This window comes from Tachypleus tridentatus, unplaced genomic scaffold (assembly GCF_004210375.1).
Source record: "Tachypleus tridentatus isolate NWPU-2018 unplaced genomic scaffold, ASM421037v1 Hic_cluster_2, whole genome shotgun sequence".
NCBI classification, from domain to species: Eukaryota; Metazoa; Arthropoda; class Merostomata; order Xiphosura; family Limulidae; genus Tachypleus; species Tachypleus tridentatus.
The window spans coordinates 3993710-4016649 of record NW_027467782.1 but is presented as its reverse complement, the minus strand read 5'-3'; the positions used below and the strand labels follow the sequence as shown (position 1 = coordinate 4016649).

The 22940-nt window shown below is 34.8% G+C and overlaps 2 pseudogenes across 1 annotated transcript in view; both read right to left on the bottom strand.

Annotated features, from left to right (window-relative positions):
- Nucleotides 1-5079, bottom strand: part of LOC143243161 (glyoxylate reductase/hydroxypyruvate reductase-like) — a 47364-nt pseudogene extending 42285 nt beyond the window's left edge. The window contains exon 1 of the transcript XR_013024089.1: nucleotides 3923-5079. The product of XR_013024089.1 is annotated as a glyoxylate reductase/hydroxypyruvate reductase-like (transcript). The remainder of the gene's footprint in view (nucleotides 1-3922) is intronic.
- A 3794-nt stretch (nucleotides 5080-8873) lies between these two features.
- On the bottom strand, nucleotides 8874-11373 carry LOC143243270 (uroporphyrinogen decarboxylase pseudogene; annotated as a pseudogene).
- Between the last annotated feature and the right edge of the window lie 11567 nt (nucleotides 11374-22940).

The following is a 22940-nucleotide window of genomic DNA, read 5'->3' as shown; positions in this document are numbered from 1 at the left end:
AATAGCCCCCCCCGCTAGTTCTGCGGTACGTCTACGGATTTACAACGATAAAATCAGAGGTTCGATTCTCTACGGTGGGCTCAGCAGCTAGCCCGATGTAGCTTTGCTATAAGAACACACACATACTAATGAATATTTATGAAGAATGTCATAAGAGTTTTCAATTTAAGTGCAGTCTTATAAGCTTCATTCCCAAATAATCTTACCAAGTACCAAAATAATTTTACGTTTCACACAAATGTTTTGATGTGTGTTTCATTGAAAATATTTTATAAAATTTATTTGGGAAAAGAAGGCCAAGTAAAGTTCATTTAATGATAACAAAATAGTTTATTTTTTTTTCCTTATTCATTGCTGTTTACCATTCATTCTACAAAGTTGTAAACCTGGGTCACAAATATTGTTTTGAATTTCAACATAAATCTACTTCCTAATGGTAGTACAAATAAATAAAGAACATAGTTAAAAAAAAGGCCTGATGCAACAGTGATTAATTATAAGTGTGAGTACGTATGTAACCATGTAAAGGAAAGCACATAAAAAAACAACAACATAAGTGTTAAGTTTAAACGAGCTAAGGGAAAACAAACTGAGGTGCTAAGAGATTTCTTTTCCTTGCTGTATGCAGTATTGTGACATTCACATTAAAGTAGGTAAATAAATATGACTGATTAGTACTTTTATAAAGTATGTTTTTGTTGTGAAATAACTTTCTAGTTTTTTGAAGTTTTCATTTCTCCCCTTTTAAACAACGTAACTTGATCACAGTTTCGTTACTAAAGTAAGGGATAACGTAGCGCGTACTCTTAATGATCTTTAAACAACGTAACTTGATCACAGTTTCGTTACTAAAGTACGAGGTAACGTAGCACGTACTTTTATATCACGTGAGATTTAATATGAAACTTGATGAAAAGTAGTGAACCGTGTGTGTCGACTTTTCAAATATTTCCTTGACATTAACTGAACTCTTTCTCAAGGTTTTGATTAAGTCTGATATAACGGTTATTATTATTGAAGGACTGTAGGATGAGAATTGTTCTGGGATATCGATTCAAGACTTGAGCTATTAGCCTAAAGATAATTTTTGTAACCTCGTAACCAAAGGCGTAGATTTTTCACACCCAATGGGGAAGGGGGGAAGATTTTTGCAACCACTTATGTGGACTGTGCAATTTCCAAATCGGTAATCTCTGATTACGTGAACCTCAAAGCTGTAAACATGCAAACACAGACTAATCTTGTTGCCACGATACTTGCATGTATAGTTAAATCTACTAACTGATACGAACTATCGCTTAGATCGAAAAGCTTAGAAGCACGCCTATATTAATGATGTACATTTCGGATTTTTTACATGGCTCTAAAACAGCGCTACCTCGCACCCTTGGATTTATATTCAGTTTATGTTGGTTTGTTCTGAATTTCGCGCCAAGCTACACAAGAGCTATTTGGATTAACCGATCTTAATATAGCAATGATGAACTAGGGAGAAAGCAGCTATTCAACACCTCCCGCCTCTAACTCTTGGACTACTCTTTACCAACGAATAGCGGGGTTAACCGTTATATTATAACACTCCCACGGCTGAAAGAGTGAGCGGGTTCAGTGAGAAAGAATCGGACCCACGACCCGCACATTGCGAATTGGGTTTTGTAACAACCACAAGATTCATATTCGTCCATGTTATTACAATGAAAGACATTTTTCGGTAGTTTTATGTCTGTTTTAGCTAATTAAACTGGCAAAAATAAATCAAATTGATAACTTTTCGGCGTATTTTATGTAAGTTGCTAAATTATTATTCGCATTGGCATGGCCAAGCGCGTAAGGCGTGCGACTCGTAATGCGAGGGTCGCGGGTTCGCGCCCGCGTCGCGCTAAATATGTTCGCTCTCCCAGCCGTGGGGGCGCATAATGTGGCGGTCAATCCCACTATTCGTTGGTAAAAGAGTAGCCCAAGAGTTGGCGGTGGGTGGTGATGACTAGCTGCCTTCCCTCTAGTCTTACATTGCTAAATTAGGGACGGCTAGCACAGATAGCCCTCGAGTAGCTTTGTGCGAAATTCCAAAACAAACTTATCACGATGAAACAAAAAAGAAAATTTAATGAAAGGTAAAATCTGGGTGCTTCCTATAGTATATAGAAATTTCTTTGCTTGTATATAAACATAAAGCTGCACAATGGGCCATCTGTGGTCAGCCCACCACAAGTATCGAAAGTCTATTTCTAGTGTTCTTAGTCTGTAGACACCTCTCCCTTGAGATGGGGCGTGTGTAGAACTAAACGCACAATACAACTTCCGGAATCAGTGAATTATTGAGTTAATAAATGTTTTAGTACAATGCAAGTCAGTGAGAATTACTGCGTTTGTTCGTTAGAAAGGTTAATTGGCCAAAGTATTTGTTATCGGTGAATTAGCAATGAATTTCTGCAAATAAGCATAGATTACTTTCACCCAAATATTAAAAACGTAAGAATAAATTCATTATTGTAACTTCGCATTATCTTCATCAAATCCTGATTGAAAGTAGTTTGGTTTCTCTTCTCACCATTAGATAACTGTTATTAAAACAACAAAAAAGTCTTACATTATACACAATGCCAAGTAGGATACATGTGAGCTGATCACCTCCAGTGTCAATATCAATTCGCTACGAAAAACAAGATTTTCATGTGCCACTAAGTGTATGTATATATGTGTGTGTGTGTGTGTGTGTGTGTGATTACATCCTATATGTTATTTGGCTAGAGACAGACAAAACAGTTTGACTTTAACTAACCATCTGAAAGCAAAAATAGCCTGGTTTATATACAACATACATCAACAAATTCAGGAATGAACTACAAGCAAAGATTAATAACCAAAGGAGAATTTATAAATAATTGAGTTTCAGTTATATATCAGTGCCTTTTGACGAAATCCCATAATCTATATTTTTATAGATAGTATTCCAAGATATTATTAACACATTGACTCTCACTCGAACCACCGGTGAGTCGTTCTCTGTTTTCTTTTTTAGAAGACCACTTATTGGCTTGGACGCAAAGGCTACACATACACTCTTTCTAAAAAAGTAATTGTAAAATGACTAATGGGACCCTAAAAAGTGTCGGTAAAATAAGCTTGCAAGCCAACGTGTTAACATGCAGAAAGTGAAGTTCGATATATTCTTCTGTTATTAACACGTCTCCCAGGAGCCAAGGGGTGTCTTTATAATTTGTTGAATCGCAAAAGTCACTTCAATCCAGTAACTCCTACAGAGGGTGGTTTTGGACGTATCTTTTTGATAGAATTTCGAAACAAGTTTTCACTTGCTAATTGATAAAATTCGAAGTGAAATATAACGTTCTCAAGTTTCCATACTAGTTAGTACTAAGATCTAACCGTTCAGAGTAAATTCAGTACATATCGATAAAGCCACATTCTCAGAATCAGTAATTAAACAACTGACAACTTTTTATTTTTCCGCTATCATCTTTTTAATGCTTATCTTTCAGTTTAAATAGAACGATTTCACCTGTGATTCGGCAGAGAAGGTCAAAGCATGAAGATATCCAAGAAAAGAGTGAGTAGACAGGAACAATTTGAAAGTAACTACAGACATAATTTTGTGCTCGACCTGTTACACAGTGTCTATCAAGGTGGGCCTAAACCGTTCTTGTGATTTGGAGACTTCCACGCTTATTGTGCTTGGTCATTAAGTCCATGATGCTTGAATGTTTTTGGAATTTCGCGTGAAGCTACTCGAGAGCTATTTACATTGGACGTCCCTAATTTAGCAGTGTAAGAGTAGAGGAAAGGGAGCTAGTTACTAGTTAATAGCGAACTACTTACAAAACAAACAACATAATTACATTCAACTCTTATTTAGAGAGGCAGTATTTTTGCTATTAAAATAATAATACAGAAACCGTCTTACATTCTTATCCAAACTTGACGTAACTATTTGGAGTGAGTCTAGTTTTTTTTTATCCACCTTGTGTTGAACATCTTTTAACTCTGGGATCGGTGTTATCAAACCTTTCCCATCGCAATACGACAAGACGTTTCTTGCCGCGAGTTTAGCCATATTTTGTCTAACTGTTACTTCTGCAGTTCCTATGTGGGGTAGAAGGACCAAGAGTGGTGAGTCTGTGATCTTTTGGTATCGGTTCAGGAACCATGACATCCAAACCAGCAGCACGGATCTTTCCATGTTTTAAGGCATCGTATAAGTCATCATGTTGGACGACTTTTCCTCTGCTCGTGTTGATAAATATAGCAGTAGATTTCATCAGGTTAAACTGCTTAGCAGTAAACAGTTCTGTTGTTTTATCTGTCAGATTGCACGTTCACAGAACGAAGTCCGACTCCCTCAGAAGATCTTCAAATTCTACATAGCGGGCTCCCATACTTTCTACAGCATCAACAGGTTTGTGTATATCATGGTAGACAACTTTATTGACCTTAAATGATAAAATTCTTTCGGCAACAGCCTGACCGATTTTTCCCATGCCCACGATGCCCACAGTGGCATTTTTAAGTCCTACACCACACATCCAATAAGGCTCCCACATATGTACCCACTCTCCATTTTTTATAGCGTTTGAAGCTTCAAACAGTCGTCTCCCAGTTATCAGCATAAGAGCAACTGTTAATTCGGCAACGCTATCAGTTGGTATCCCTGGTGTATTACTTACTAGGATGTCGCGTTTCCTGCATTCATTAATATCAATATGGTCGTACCCGACAGAATTGGTCGCGATTACTTTAAGTTGCTGTCCAGCTGCATCAAGTACTTCACTGTCGATTATATCTGTTGTTGAACAGTAAATAATATCCTTTCCCTGAATACCCTTAATAAGCGCCTCACGTGGTATTGTTTTGGGTTCTTTATAAAATTCAACATCACATACCTTCCTCAACATGTCGTTCACTTCCTGCGATATGTCAGGCCTAGTAACAAAAACTTTGTATTTTGTCATGGTGACTACGTTTTATCGTTAGCAGTGCTACACTATCCGTGTAATGCTCAGTGAAACTCAGTCACTCGCATTGCTCAAGATTCATTATATAACCTATGTTGTCGGTAAGCGCCATCTCTGGATAAACACGTGCAAAAGGTTTGTTTGTGATTATTTGAGTTAACCCAAAAGTGTTGAATTTATAGAGCCATAATTTTCCTTTTGTTGATAATAGTAACATAAAACTTAAGAATATGTTATTTAGCCAATAGGTCGCTGCATTTTTATTTTTCTTCATATAAGTGTTTCACATTCTAATGGTAACTGTTGAAGAATTGAAATATATATTTTCTTATTGAAAACGTAATGTTCCTTTATTATTAATTACTTCCTGCCAACGATTCACAAGCTTCTGAATGCCACTTCTATAGAATTATTAGGGTTTGGAGGAAAAGAATGCAGAGAAGGTAGTTTTGACAATTTCATGTGTTCCAAGCTCTTTTCCATCAAGATAGTTCTGCAAACTTCGGAATAGATGATAATCAGATGGGGAAAGGTCTGGAGAATAAGGAAGTTGTGGAAATCTTTCCACTCTAGCTCTTTAATCTTTACAGATGTGATCCTTGCTGTATGAAGCCGTGCATTATCCTGGTGTTACACAACATCTTTACAACTGATCAAAGCAGGCCTCTTTCTTTCAGTGCAAACTTTGAGCGCTCTAACTGTTGACAATAGAAGTCTTATGTAATCGTTACATTAATAGCAGCAATTCAAAGTGAATCACATAAACAATATCCAACCGAAAGATTAACAAGACTTTCCTAGGGTGGTGGTCCATTTTGGGCTGTGCTTTAGCCAGTCGACCTGCACGTAGCCATTGTCTGCGGCACTTAACAATTTTTATAAAATATCAATTTTCTATCTCCAGTCATTAACCTGTCCAAAAAAGGTGAGTTACATTTACGAGAGTGCAGAGAAGTGCAAATGTCCACTCTTGCTCTAAGGTTGGCTTCTTTCAAATCATGTGTGACCCTTTTGCCAAGTTTTGAAACGTTTTCTAGCTGCTGTAGATGACGGTGAAATGTTGAATGGTTTGAAATTAGCTTCTGTGCCAGTTCTTTAACAGTTACAGCACAGTCTCCATCAAGTGCAGCCAGCAACAAGTCATCGTTAAACTATATAAGATGACCTGATCGTGGCGCATCACATAAATTGCAGTCACCTGATCTGAACTTCTGAAAGCACCTTCGACATCTTCTTTCATTGAGAGGCTTCGCATCGTAAACAACTTGAATATTTCGTGTAGTTTCGGCTGCACGGTTGTCTTTTTTTTAAATTCATAAAGCATTATATGCTTAATGTGCTTCTCAGACACATCCATCTTCATAATGGTTTATTTGATAAATGATCTAAAAGTGGAGTTGGGTTAGTTTCTTTAATTTGTGTGAACATTTTTATACACGTCTTACTACATATTTCAGTCATTAAAGCCTTTTGCAAAGACAAAAATGATAATACAATTTCTGTATTACATTTTTGAAAATTACTTATGGGATGACCTGATAGTTTTTCCTTCATTTTTGTTTAATTTCGCGCAAAGCTACACGAGGGCTATCTGCGCTAGCCGTCCCTAATTTAGCAGTGCAAGACTAAAGGGAAGGCAGCTAGTCATCACCACCCACCGCCAACTCTTGAGCTACTCTTTTACCAACGAATAGTGAGATTGACCGTCACATTATTTCGCCCCCGATGCTGAAAGGGCGAGCATATTTGGTGTGACGGAGATTCGAACCCACGATCCTCAGATTATGGGTCGAGCGCCTTAACCACCGAGCCAGGCCAGGACCCTTAATTGTTCAACAATACGTCTGTGAACTAAAAAAACCGAATTTTGTTAACCGTTGTGCGCACAACACAAATAGTCTATTGCAAAGCTTTCTACTTACCTACAAACAAACGCATCAGAAACATATAAATTATGATGAATTTTATATGTCAGAAATATCGCTTTATTAGAACAAAGCATACGGTGAAAATTTCTCGTCTTCTCCAAAATGTATAAATTGTATTAGGGTTTACATATAAAATATCTGTTTATCTACAATTTGTACTGATAAAGACTAAGATAAAATTTATTTTATGTTTCTTTTTTAAGCACAAAGCTACAGAATGGGCTATCTGTGCCGTGCCCACCACCGGTTTTTAGCGGTGTGAGCTCTAAGACTTACCACAAGAAAGCCTGTGCTCTTTCTAACAAAAGTATGGTGCTTCTAAATAGTTTCTTTTATTCGATATTAGAACGGTAAAAAATGTTTGATCAAGGTTTATATTTCAAAAAATACAATAAGTATGAGTGATATTTTAGTTACACAGTCCATGAATAAAATGAATAAAAAAGACAATATAAAAATTTGACAATAGTCGCAAAGGTCACAAAGTCGTAGGATCGACTGCAGTCGGACTTTGCAGTGAAAGAGTTAATGACTGAAGTTGGTTTTTCTGACAGTCTCTCAAACATATACATTAATCGATAATCCACAGGTAACACACCGTTTAACAAACAGAAATTTACATAAACCGCCAACCAACATAATACGGTAGCCACTGTTAATCTCACTTAGAGATGTCGCAACAAATACCTTACTGAAATCAAAGTTGTTAACAGTTAATGTAGTGGCTTCATGTCAAATACCCTAATGAAATCAAAGTTGTTAACTGTTAATGTAGTGGCTTCATATCAAATACCCTAATGAAACCAAAGTTGTTAACTGTTCATTTAGCGGTGTCATAACAAATACCCTAAAGAAGCCATAGTCACAACGGTAACACGTACAATGATGAAGAATGATACTTAAGTTATGCAAATATTGTATGAAAGCAGAATATTTCAGTTATACTATGCAATATAATCAATTATGCAACTTAAACAAATACTAAAGCATTTTATGCTGAACAGTGTTTCAAAATTTCAGTGAGCATTGGACTTTTGATACTTGTTAGCACAATGTTATTAGCAACCCCATCATGTGTTACAAATACAATTTTCTTGGCTGTGGAAATTCATTACAATTACACCTCCATGTCAAACCTGTGTCATAGTTATTAGTAACATGTATTCTGGTTCATTCATGAAGTAAGCAAAAATAAAGTATAACATTAAACCAATCTTTAAGTAGAGTTTTACTAAAACATTCTCTAATTGAAATTGATACTCAAGACTCTACAATTTGATCTTTAGCTATATTTAACTGTTGTGAAATGTATCTATTGTGTGATTGGAAAAAAAAACTGAGCCAGGCTAGTACAGATACTTATGTACATTTCTGTATTTTTGAACTTTACACCATCACTGACATCATTGTTAGATATGACTGGACATGCACTGGACATCAGCAGCTGAACTTATCAGAAGAAAACAAATACGACTACACATTGTAGAAAATGTAGGTGAGGAAGTGGTAATTGTTTATGTTTACAAAATGTCTTTATGGATTTTGTAGAAAGTAGCAGCTTATAAGTCACTTACTTTAAGTGTAAACCAAACCTTTACTCAAAGATAAACAATCATAAACAGTATTTTGTATTTATGGCAAAAGCTACTGAAACTACCTGCCACAATCTTTAATTTTGAGCTACTTATCAGAGAGAAGATAGCAAACCACTACTTCTCCCACCTCCTGTGCTAAGGGATTGCTAAGGGTTTTCTTTGTGAACCTGACGATGACCGAAGAAGGTCGAAACGTTGTTCGCTCTTCTATGTAAAGTGTTTTCTCAGCCCAAACGAGCCGTTTTTGCATATAAATTGGTTTGAATATTATTGCTATACATTATTCTAATTGTTAAAAGTTTTCATGGGACTAGATGTAGTGTTATAAATATAATATGTTTAACATTTATTTCACAAGATAAGTACATTAATATAATCTCTCATTCCCAGCTTGATGCATAAGTTTGTGTCTTCTTGCTGAACGTGATGTTGATATTTGTAGCGGTTGATACGTCTGCAGTCTTAATGAGCGTGGGTTGAGCTTGGCAGGATGCTGTCTTCTTTGGTTTGAGTCGCTGCTGAAAGGTAACGTCTACGTAGGTCGGAGAATCATTGTCTTTCTTCTTAGCATTAATTAAAGTATTCCTGCTTGCATCAGAGATAATTGGCATACATGAAGATGAGAAGCTTACTGGAATAGAAGTACTCTGATTGACAGACTTGACATTTTGAAGATTAGTTGATCGATGTTGGGGGCGTTCGGCACTAAAATGAAAATACTGTAGGGTACATCCGTGTTTAAGTATAAAATCAGCTACTTGTTTGTCTTCGGTCACAACTTTAACAAAGTTAGTTGGCAATGCTGTGGTCTTGGAATGAATTCTGTGAGCAGCATGGAGTTACGTGAAAGTTGTTGTTTCCAGAGAATGTCGAATTCAAGCAGGAGTTAAGACAAATGAACGTTCTTAATAAATATCGAATACAGGCAACGTGAACTTTAGGCAGGAGAGCATTGAACGTTAATATCTACTTTGCATGGTTTACATACATATGCATGGTCCTGGAGTGTTGAAAGCTGCAGTAACATGCCGCCTCGCTGAAGAATTTTGGTTTTTCTGGGGTCAACTGAGACGCTAGGATTGAACTGATCGATGAAGACAACATGGCAGCGATAACTTCTCACGTCTAAACACTTCAGCTACTAGCCGAGGAATGAAACGAGGTTATTGATGTCAATTCGTCTCTGCATTTATACGCTTCTAACGGTAAACTAACCTTGTACAGGGCGGTTAATGCGTGGGAAACACAACCGCATTGAACGGGGAATAGTTTCAATAGGAAAAATAACGATACGTGGGTATCATAAGGGATTTTTTCATAGTAGAAATAATTAAGCCTGATTAGTTAGAAAAACAGAAATAGTTATGAGGTAAAATAAAAGCGATATTAATTTGTAAACTTTTGAATTTTTTGTCATTTTGAAAAATTAAAAGAATATTTTATTTTGAAAAAAATAAAAAATTTAAAATGTTACTGATTAAAGAAAATCTATCTCTTCTTGGTTGCACCATTTTCTTTTTCTTTATTTCAATTCTCGGTAACATCGAATGACATTTTATAACCGCACTCCAGGTCTGAATCATGATTCATAATTAAGTATATAGCAGTTTCCACTCCCCGAAACATTGTTTCAAGTTCCAGTAAGATAAATTATTCTTCCTGCTCTTCACTAGCACCTTCGTTACCATCTGGACTTTCTTCTTCTTCCTGATATGCCCGATCTTGGTCTATATTAAAGAGCGTATCATTGTCGAGAGTTTGAGAATGTGTGTAAAGGCACTCTCGAACATTAGTCACGACCAAAGACTCGAAATAAATAATGTGTCCAATTTTGATGACGTCTTCGGAAATATCTCTAATTTCGGACTCAAAGCCGAAGGAATGACTTGTGCCATCAGGCAAAACGTGCTTCCACGTCGCTCTCGTGTCACTCTTGCTAACTTGGAACCATGCTTCGTTGATGTTTTCGACAGCACTTCTGATGTTGTAATGTTTCCACAATTCAGTCATAGATAGTGCAGCTTCTCTAGTTGTAGCCTTTCTTGCTTGAGAAAATGTTCGCTTAAAATAATAAGCTTTAAACGTCGCTATGACACCTTGATCCGTTGGTTGCAGTGGACATGTTCTATTGAATGGAAAAAAGTGAATTTTGAGATTTTAGTAAAAGTCACAATGTCCCGTTAGACGGCTTGGTGCATTACCTAATAAAAACAAAGCTTTAAAGTCCAAGTTGTTTGTTTTCTTTGCAGTAATGTTCAGCTGTTGGACAAAATTAGCTTTTTCACCAGTCATCAAATAAAGTTTTCGTAATTCATAGTTGTATCACAGTCCACACTTGCCACTCATACAGCCTACGTTTGGCTTTAGACATGGTTTTTGTTCCCCCACCTTCAATCATGTATCCCATAAGTGTCCAAGGAGCTCCACAAAATCCCAGAAGGGGAACTCTACCCTCAAGCCAATGCCTGGTTAAGGTAATAGCATCAAAAACATAACCAAGTTCTTTCTTCATATTTGGAGTTTCTTGTAATAGAGACAAGTCATCTGGTTTCTCTCATGGTTTGGGGAAATGTGGGCCTACACCAGGAAGCATATCGACTGCCATGCCTAGTGCTTGTGGTATGACTAAAATATCAGAGAATATTATGGCTGCATCTTGGTTAAAACGATTTATTGGTTGTAATGTGACCTGGCAAGCAAGTTCAGGAGTCATGCAAAGTTAAAAAAAAAACTGAAATCTTTTCTTATTTCACGAAATTCTGGCAGGTACCGTCCTGCTTGTCTCATTACCCAAACTGGAGTGAACTCCGTCCTCTGACCACGAGCTACCCGCAATATGGTATCATTCAGGAGGGAAGAGAAGTTCTGGGCCATCTTTTCAAAAATATCATGCAATGTTTAAAATTTCATGATTATATGTGAAGAAAAACAAAACAATAAATACTTGTAATGAATGTATAGCATTGAAGGAAATGGCCATAATGTGTGTGTTTCATATAGCAAAGCCACAAAGGGCTATCTGCTGAGTCCACAGATCTGTAATGTGTAAAGATACTACTACAGAACAGGTAATAAGTACATTACAACTGTGAATAAAGTTTAACTTACAAAAATCTCAGCTTTAAACAGACTATTTCTATTGGTTTCATATAGTTATAGGAACTTGATCAAGTCCTTCACAATGTAGTCTGGACTTTACACTTTCTCTCATGCTATTAATATATAGAAGAGCAAATTTCTCAGAGTTGTGGACCAAGAAAGTCAGCATTAGATTCAAATACCTACAACGTCTGGGCACCAGCTTCAACCTGACTAACGAGGTAGTCAACAGACACAATGTAGTCTGGATTTTACACTCTCTCTTATACTATTAATATATAGAAGAGCAAATATCTCAAAGAGTTGTGGACCAAGAAAGTCAGCATTAGATTCAAACACCTACAACATCTGGACACCAGCTTCAACCTGACTAACGGGGTAGTCAACAGACACAATGTAGTCTGGATTTTACACTCTCTCTTATACTATTAATATATAGAAGAGCAAATATCTCAAAGAGTTGTGGACCAAGGAAGTCAGCATTAGATTCAAACACCTACAACAGGTTAAGGTAATAGCATAAAAAACATAACCAAGTTCTTTCTTCATAATTGGAGTCTCGTTTTATAGAGACAAGTCATTTGGTTTCTCTCATGGTTTGGGAAAATGTGACTCTCCATAGGCCACCAAACTATTTATTTATAACACTGGGTAGCAATCAGTTACAGTGTGCACTTACTGTTACTCTGAGGGTAACAAAAGTTAGTATGCATGTGCTGTTAGTATGAAAAGTAATAATAACTCTGCTTTCTTCCAATGTTCTACCCAATAAGCCAACATATTCTACACAGCTACAGATATTACTTGTTTAACAAAGTTTTTATGCACTACCTAATTAAATGCTTTCTATAAATCAAGATACACCGCATTCATATCTATACCCTTCCCTACATGTTGTACCCTCTTCAAATAATGTCAAATCTCAGTAAGGTAAGATTTTGCCCAAGTGAAACCATCTTGACTATTCTTAAAAGTCTAAAGTTCAAGTGACTTTACAAAAATTCTTTCAATAGACTTCCAAAACTTTCCCACAACTGATGTAAGACTAATGGGTCTATAATTAGTAAGGCAGTTTTATCACTTCCTATTATAAAGAAAAGTAACATTAGCTGACAACAAGAACAAAGTTATGAATGGTTCACATATCCAATCCTCAACTTACTTTCAAAGCCCTGGGTAGGTAACATCGAGACAAGCTTTTTACTTATTCAAAGGTTTTTTATCTTAAATAGCTCAGAATTAATGTTATGTTGTTCTATCTAGCTTCTATCTAGCAACTGTTCAGGTTGAGGAATATTGTTTAAATTTGATTAGTAAAATTGAAGAAGTAGAATTTAATAAGATAGCTATCCAATAACACTATCCAATAGTTGCATTGGTTTTAATAACAGGTTTTACATAATTCTACTATCCAGGGACAATAAACAAAATTCATGTTTTGCTATCATATGAAGACTTTTTACAACTCGGAAACAAAAGTTAAAGTCTTACTTTGATCAAACTTACAATAAATTTACCAAACAGATATATGTCTGGGTCATTTTACACAACCTTTTGTTGCCATATAATCAAACAAGTATTGAAAAGAACAATATCAAGTGTTTACACAAATATTATCCACTAATGACACATTATGTTGTCTGTTAACTTGTATACAAGTTGTGTGTTTATAATGGGTTCTAGAATAAGATCTCATGTTGTGTTTGATTTAGAGAAATCTATAGTCAGCGGTTATCAACATTTTAAGCATAAAAAAATGTGACCCAATTTTAATTAAATGGTTCACTTATGTAAGAGCACGTACAACATTTTGTGACAACTCTGTAAAGATGGACATCAAGTGTACACATATCACTGTAGAACATTTTAAGACAATAAAACTATTGCAGTTGTAACACCTTTCAAAGGCCATACTTCAATACTAATGTTTTGCTAGCCCTTAATATATTTGAATAAATTCTCACAATTTACTTTAATGTTTTCAGTCAACATTGTTTCATACCTTTCCATAATCTCTCATCCAACCAACTACACTGACCTTTTATAAACCTCCAAGTTTCTCCAAGACTCAAGTGAATTTAAGTTTTTTATATTTATAATGGTGTGTGTTTTTTCTGGTAGCCACTTGTTTTGTCTATAGGAAACATGCCTATCTTGAACATTCAACTAACCACTATCTTCAACTCAACTGCCCAATTCAAAGCACACAATTCTTGCATCATCTCTTCAAAAATTTGTTTTTTTTTTCATTTGTAACCAAAATATTATTATTTCTTATCTTCATATGTTACAAAATGTTGAACCTAATAGAGCAACAACCACTTGCATCCAGATGTTCTCCAACCTCTACTGGATCAATCACTCACTTATTAGAAGGTATAATAAATCTAAAGTAGCATTGTTCTTAGTAGGGTCCATAATCAATTGTTAAATAAATCACAATGAATCAGAAAACTATTGAACCAATCAGTTGTTTCTGAGGAGAGAACTGTCAAGCTTCAAAATGAAAACAGCTTTAGAAAAAATGTCGGAAGAGAGAAGAATAATAGTTTACACAAGATTATGGAAACAACTGTACAAAAACAGAGAACCACAAATCTCTATAGTTATCTGAATGTAGAACTAGGGAAACAAGTAATGAAACAATATGTTCTGAACGAACATTTTAATAAATGAAGGGTAAACTGCAATAATTAATCATCTTCCTTATGCATTGAAATTTAAGCTCATTATAAAATATGAGCTGTACAATACAGAAATCAGTAGAAAAGTTATTCATATACCAGAGTTACTTGCATTTAAATACCTTCTTTCAAAGAAAGTTGGCATATTTTTATTTTCATGATTGTTGCTTGTTTTGAAAGGATTTATATTTAAAGAAATAATCTGTTCAATTTCTCCAGTGGAATGAGACAGAATTTACAATAAAAAAAAAGGTAAAACAAATCAACTTTGTTTACCATTTTTATTCAGAAGTATTTGTTTCTTTGAATGAAAAAAACAAAAAACAAAGGTAAAAATAAATAAAGGCTGCTTAAAAAGATGAAGGCAGGGATGTTAAACATGCATTTTTTTAAAAACTGGCCTAACATAGTAGGTGAATAAAGATCAGAGTTATCAAACGTCCCGAGGTTGCTATCAAAATAACTAACCCACACATCAAGTACAAACTCAATATAAACATTCATATCAGAAGGGACGTGTCCTTCAAAATAAGATAAAACAAACAGCACATAACATAATCACATAATTATTTTAGAATATGCATATTTTTTTCCTAATAAAGTAGATTATAATTTAGAATTACAACTTGTGATTAATTTTTTCCAATTAATAAAGGCGAAAATGAGCAAACCGTAGGAAAGTTTAGGTTCTTTTGTAACTTTACAGATTCGTTCGTTTAGAATTAAGTACAAAGCTACATAATGGGTTAACTGTGGTTTGTCTGCCCACAACGGGTACAAATTCGTTTAGCCTGATGAAAGTAAGTAAAAAGTTATTTAATACATTTAACTTGACAATAACTTAAAAGTTATAAGGCGTCAGCGCAAATGGATGACAGTCGTTTTGAAAATCAAATAAAATAATTACACTTTCTGCAAAAAAAAATCAATCATACCAATACGAAAACAAAATATCTTGAACAACACATAATACGTTATGTGACTTACAACGCTAAATCAGGGATTCGATTCCCCTCGGTGGGCTCAGCTATTAAAAACATAGCTTAACTCTTATCATCTTAAAAACATAGCTTAACTCTTATCATCTTAAAAACATAGCTTAGCTCTTATCATCTTAAAAACATAGCTTGACTCTTATCATCTTAAAAACGTAGCTTAACTCTTATCATTTTAAAACGTAGCTTAACTCTTATCATATTAAAAACATAGCTTAACTCTTATCATCTTATCATTTTAAAAACATAGCTTAACTCTTATCATCTTATCATATTAAAAACATAGCTTAACTCTTATCATCTTATCATCTTAAAAACATAGCTTAACTCTTATCATCTTAAAAACATAGCTTAACTCTTATCATCTTAAAAACATAGCTTAACTCTTATCATCTTAAAAACATAGCTTAACTCTTATCATCTTATCATCTTAAAAACATAGCTTAACTCTTATCATCTTATCATTTTAAAAACATAGCTTAACTCTTATCATCTTATCATATTAAAAACATAGCTTAACTCTTATCATCTTATCATATTAAAAACATAGCTTAACTCTTATCATCTTATCATCTTAAAAACATAGCTTAACTCTTATCATCTTATCATATTAAAAACATAGCTTAACTCTTATCATCTTATCATAAAAAAAACATAGCTTAACTCTTATCATCTTATCATCTTAAAAACATAGCTTAACTCTTATCATCTTATCATCATAAAAAACATAGCTTAACTCTTATCATCTTATCATCTTATAGCTTAACTCTTATCATCTTAAAACATAAAACATAGCTTAAAACATCTTATCTTATCATCTTAAAAAAACATAGCTTAACTCTTATCATCTTAAAAACATAGCTTAACTCTTATCATCTTAAAAAAACATAGCTTAACTCTTATCATCTTAAAACATAGCTTAACTCTTATCATCTTAAAAACATAGCTTAACTCTTATCATCTTAAAAAAACATAGCTTAACTCTTATCTTATCTTAAAAAAACATAGCTTAACTCTTATCATCTTATCATCTTAAAAACATAGCTTAACTCTTATCATCTTATCATATTATCATAAAAAAACATAGCTTAACTCTTATCATCTTATCATATTAAAAACATAACTTAACTCTTATCATCTTATCATATTAAAAAATAGCTTAACTCTTATCATCTTATCATATTAAAAACATAGCTTAACTCTTATCATCTTATCATCTTAAAACATAGCTTAACTCTTATCATCTTAAAAACATAGCTTAACTCTTATCATCTTAAAAAACATAGCTTAACTCTTATCATCTTAAAAACATAGCTTAACTCTTATCATCTTATCATAAAAAAACATAGCTTAACTCTTATCATCTTATCATCTTAAAAACATAGCTTAACTCTTATCATCTTATCATCTTAAAAACATAGCTTAACTCTTATCATCTTATCATCTTAAAAACATAGCTTAACTCTTATCATCTTATCATCTTATTAAAAAACATAGCTTAACTCTTATCATCTTAAAAACAAACATAGCTTAACTCTTATTATCTTAAAAACATAGCTTAACTTTATCATCTTAAAACATAGCTTAACTTATCATCTTATCATCTTAAAAACATAGCTTAACTCTTATCATCTTATCATATTAAAAACATAGCTTAACTCTTATCATCTTATCATCTTAAAAACATAGCTTAACTCTTATCATCTTATCATCTTAAAAACATAGCTTAACTCTTATCATCTTATCATATTAAAAACATAGCTTAACTCTCTTATCATCTTAAAAACATATCTTAAATCTTAATCTTAAAAACATAGCTTAACTCTTATCATCTTATCATTTAAAAACATAGCTTAACTCTTATCATCTTATCATCTTAAAAACATAGCTTAACTCTTATCATCTTATCATCTTAAAAACATAGCTTAACTCTTATCATCTTATCTCTTAAAAACATAGCTTAACTTTATCATCTTATCATCTTAAAAAATAGCTTAACTCTAGCTCAACTCTTATCATTTATCATCTTAAAAACATAGCTTAACTCTTATCATCTTAAAAACATAGCTTAACTCTTATCATCTTAAAAACATAGCTTAACTCTTATCATCTTATCATAAAAACATAGCTTAACTCTTATCATCTTATCATCTTAAAAACATAGCTTAACTCTTATCATCTTAAAAAAAAACATAGCTTAACTCTTATCATCTTAAAAACATCTTACTCTTATCATCTTATCAAAAACATAAGCATAGCTTAACTCTTATCATCTTAAAAAAATATAACTTAACTCTTATCATCTTAAAAACATAGCTTAACTCTTATCATCTTAAAAACATAGCTTAACTCTTATCTTAAAAAACATAGCTTAACTCTTATCATCTTAAAAACATAGCTTAACTCTTATCATCTTTAAAAAAACATAGCTTAACTCTTATCATCTTATCATCTTAAAAACATAGCTTAACTCTTTCATCTTATCATATAAAAAAACATAGCTTAACTCTTATCATCTTAAAAAAACATAGCTTAACTCTTATCATCTTATCTAGCTTATCTTATCTCTTAAAAAAACATAGCTTTATCATCTTACATCTTATCTCTTATCTCTTAAAAACATAGCTTTACTCTTATCATCTTATCATCTTAAAAACATAGCTTAACTCTTATCATCTTATCATCTTAAAAACATAGCTTAACTCTTATCATCTTATCATATTAAAAACATAGCTTAACTCTTATCATTTTATCATATTAAAAACATAGCTTAACTCTTATCATCTTATCATATTAAAAACATAGCTTAACTCTTATCATCGATTTGCTTATCAAGCTTTTTCTTAAACTGGTTTAAATGTCTGAAACCAACCCATTCAAAATATAAACCACCCTATTACAAAAATAAAACTGTTTTAGCTGAATGATGACTCCAACCTTGTCCAGATTTTATATAAATGTATGTTGTACAGATAAACAAGTAAAGCTGTCAACCAGGAATGTACATTGTTCAGATGTATAGGTAAATTAGTGAACCAGGAATATATGTTGTCCAGAGGTGACTGTGAAGCAGCCATCATGGCACGTATTGTCTTCAGAGTAATAAATAAAGTAGTGAACCAGGCATGTATATTGTTCAGAGGTATTAGTAAAATACACAACCAGGAATGTACGTTGTTCAGATGTATAGGTAAATTAGTGAACCAGGCATGTATGTTGTCCAAAGGTGTCTGTGAAACAGCCATCATGGCACGTATGGTCTTCAGAGGTATCAGTAAAGTAGCCAACCAGACATGTACGTTTTTCAGATGTATCATCAAAGTAGTATACTAGTCATTATGTTGTACAGATGTACCAATAAAATTGTCAACCAGGCATGTATGTTGTATAGATGTACCAGTGAAGCAGTCAACTAGGCATGTATGTTGTATAGATGTATCAGTAAGAGTAGTGAACCAGGCATCTATGTTGTTCAGATGTATAAGTAAATTAGTGAACCAGGCATGTATGTTGCTCAGATGTTCAGGTAAAGTAGTGAACCAGGTATGTATGTTGTTCAGATGTTCATTATGTGTTTGTTCGTGTGGTTCTCGTGTTCTTACCAATCGACTTATATAATTAGGCCTAGATGTAAGCTTTTTCAGTAGCCAAAATGTACATCTTTAATATGGGTTTGCTTCTAAGCTTTCGATCTAAGCGATAGTTCGTAAGTATCAGTCAGCAGGCCTAAGTATACATGCAAGTATCGTGGCAACAAGATTACTCTGTGACTGCATGTTTACAGCTTTCAGGTTCACGTAATCAAAGATTACCAATTTGTAACTTGAAAAGTCCCCATAAGTGATTGCAAAATCATTCCCCATTGGGTGTAAAAAAATCTACTCCCCTGTGTATATGTGTTCTATAGATGTACCAGTAGTCTACCAGGCAATTATGTTGTTTAGCTGTATAAATAAACTGGAAGACCAGGCATGTACATTCTCCAGATGTGTCAGTAACGTAGGTAACCAGGTATGTATGTTGTTCAGACGTGTCAGTAAAGTAGGTAACCAGGTATGTGTGTTGTTCAGACGTGTCAGTAAAGTAGGTAACCAGGTATGTATGTTGTTCAGACGTGTCAGTAAAGTAGCAAACCTGGCATGTATGTTGTTCAGACGTGTCAGTAACGTAGGTAACCAGGTATGTATGTTGTTCAGACGTGTCAGTAAAGTAGCAAACCTGGCATGTATGTTGTTCAGATGTTCAGATAAATTAGTGAACCAGGTATGTATATGTTCAGATGTTCAGGTAAAGTAGTTAACCAGGCATGTATGTTGTTCAGATGTTCAGGTAAATTAGTGAACCAGGCATGTATGTTGTTCAGATGTTCAGGTAAAGTAGTTAACCAGGCATGTATGTTGTTCAGATGTTCAGGTAAATTAGTGAACCAGGTATGTATGTTGTTCAGGTAAAGTAGTTAACCAGGCATGCATGTTGTTCAGATGTTCAGGTAAATTAGTGAACCAGGCATGTATGTTGTTCAGATGTTCAGGTAAAGTAGCTAACCAGGCATGTATGATGTTCAGATGTTCAGGTAAATTAGTGAACCAGGCATGTATGCTGTTCAGATGTTCAGGTAAAGTAGTGAACCAGTTATGTATGTTGATCAGATGTTCAGGTAAAGTAGTGAACCAGTTATGTATGTTGATCAGATGTTCAGGTAAAGTAGTTAACCAGGTATGTATGTTGTTCAGATGTTCAGGTAAATTAGTGAACCAGGTATGTATGTTGTTTAAATGTTCAGGTAAATTAGTGAACCAGGCATGTATGTTGCTCAGATGTTCAGGTAAATTAGTGAACAAGGTATGTATGTTGATCAGATGTTCAGGTAAATTAGTGAACCAGACATGTATGTTACTCAGATGTTCAGGTAAATTAGTGAACCAGGTATGTATGTTGTTCAGATGTTCAGGTAAATTAGTGAACCAGGCATGTATGTTGTTCAGATGTTCAGGTAAATTAGTGAACCAGGCATGTATGATGTTCAGATGTTCAGGTAAATTAGTGAACCAGGCATGTATGCTGTTCAGATGTTCAGGTAAAGTAGTTAACCAGGTATGTATGTTGTTCAGATGTTCAGGTAAATTAGTGAACCAGGTATGTATGTTGTTTAAATGTTCAGGTAAATTAGTGAACCAGGCATGTATGTTGCTCAGATGTTCAGGTAAATTAGTGAACAAGGTATGTATGTTGATCAGATGTTCAGGTAAATTAGTGAACCAGACATGTATGTTACTCAGATGTTCAGGTAAATTAGTGAACCAGGTATGTATGTTGTTCAGATGTTCAGGTAAATTAGTGAACCAGGCATGTATGTTGTTCAGATGTTCAGGTAAATTAGTGAACCAGGCATGCATGATGTTCAGATGTTCAGGTAAAGTAGTGAACCAGGCATGTATGTTGTTGAGTGGTATTAGTGAAGTAGTCAACACGATATGTATGTTTTACAGATGCTTAAGTAAAGTAGTCAATCAGGCATGTACAGATGTACCAGTCATACTTAGTCGCACGGATGAGTGCCCCAAGTGAAAATTACGGTTTGCCTGCCAGGGTGTAAATTATGGGGAAGACCTTCTCGTGGTTTATGACACTTCCTTATACGGCACTGAAGATAGCAGTTTGCCCCTGTTTTGACAGTAAAATAAACATGTTTTATTTCATCAATGGTTGAATAACTTTCCTTGTTATATAATTAATTCAAACACTAAATAGTAAAAATGTGTCGATAAAAGAGTAACATGCGGTTACTTGCCATGAAGAACTCGAGAGAACTGTATGGATACGACTTGTGTATCTGTATTAAATTTGGCAAACTTTCAGTGTACATAGTATATATTTGTGGTGAAATTTAGTGATTCAATGTACTGAGTAGTACATGTTGTCTTCATTTGTTTGATAAAAATGTTACCTGCAAAGTAAAAGTTACTTTAGTGATGTCGAGAAAACCCACTTGTAGAGAAATATATACATGTATAAACGGCTCGTTTGGGTTGAGAAAATATGTTACATGTGGTCAGCTTCCGGTCAGTTACCTCTTTCTTTCTTTGTGAACCTGACGATGACCGAAGAAGGTCGAAACGTTGTTTGCTCCTCTACGTAAAATATACTATTCAAAAAAAGAAATGCAAAAGGCAAAATTTGAGACATATTGTTAACAAGTTTATTCCGGTTAGTTCTGTATGACATGTCTTTTTTTAAAAAAATGTGCACATTCACTGCTGAACATCCAAAGTCTGCAAAGGCGAAGTCCACGCTCACTAGTTGACGTTTAACGTCACTCAACGTCAATAACGAGTATGCCCCCCCGTGAGCATCAATAACTGCTTGGCATCTCCTGCCCATGGAAGCGATGAGATGACGAATTACATCATGTGGAATGGCGGTCCACTCAGCCTGCAAAGCTGCTGCAAGCTGAGGTAGAGTCTGCGGTTGAGGTTGTCGCCGTCGCAGACGTCGGTCCAACTCGTCCCAAAGATGTTCGATGGGGTTTAAATCTGGTGATCTGGAGGGCCAGGGAAGAACGTTGATGTTTAGGTGTCTCAAGAAGACAGTGGTGAGTCGGGTTGTGTGAGGACTGGCGTTGTCATGTTTAAAAACGTCATTGACGTTCACCATGATGGGTTGCACATGGGCCCTAAGAATCTCGTCGACGGTTGCGTACGGTCTGATCGGAAATCCTACGCAGCCCTGGTATGGTTGAGGCATTAGACGTCGCAGTGGTGGTCCTATCCCGAAGGTGACGTAACCGGATGTAGCGATCTTGTGTGGGCGTGGTCGCATGAGGTCTGTGAGATCGTGGACGGTCACAAGTTGATCCATGTTGCTGGTGACGATTCCATAGCCTTGTGATGGTGCTTGGGTGAACTTTCACAGCTCTGGCAACATCTGATCGAGATTCGCCTGCTTTCAAACGACCAATGGCGTTGTTGCATTGTGCTTCAGTCAGTTTTGGCGTAACTGTATTGCGTGTTGGTGGCTTAACACTGAGCTATGGAAACCGAGAACCCATCACTTTTATAGGGATTTTGCACATGTTGCACTTGCAGAATATGCAGATCTTTCAAACAAATTTATTGGACACGAATGCGTTTTGGCGAAAAATCCGATGTTTTCCTCCGTTTTCAATGTGCACAACTTTTATTGTCATTTTTGGTCTGACAATCAGTGCCTTAACACATGTAACATCACATACTCTGAGCTTGTAACGTTATTACATATATTTCTCTTTAAAATAACAAAATATCCCTTTTGCGTTTCTTTTTTTGAAGAGTATATTTTTTCAACCCAAACGAGCCGTTTTTACATATATAAAACTTACTTTGTTAGTAATGCTATTAAGTAACATAACAAATTAACAATGACAGAATGGACAGACAAATATTACGACTGTGGTTTTGAAGTGTGTGTCGCGGACACCTGTGAACATCGATCAAGCAAGTTCCTTTCGGCTACAATCTGTCCAGCAGTGTCCAGTTAGCACGAGCAATACATTCCCGATGCTTAGTCACACGGTTGTGTGCCCCAAGTAAAAATTTTAGTCTGTCCGCGAGGGCAGTTCAGGGTGTATATTCGGCCTTTCTGCTAGCTATAGGTTAACTAAAATTGGGGGAAGACCTTCTCGTGGTTTATG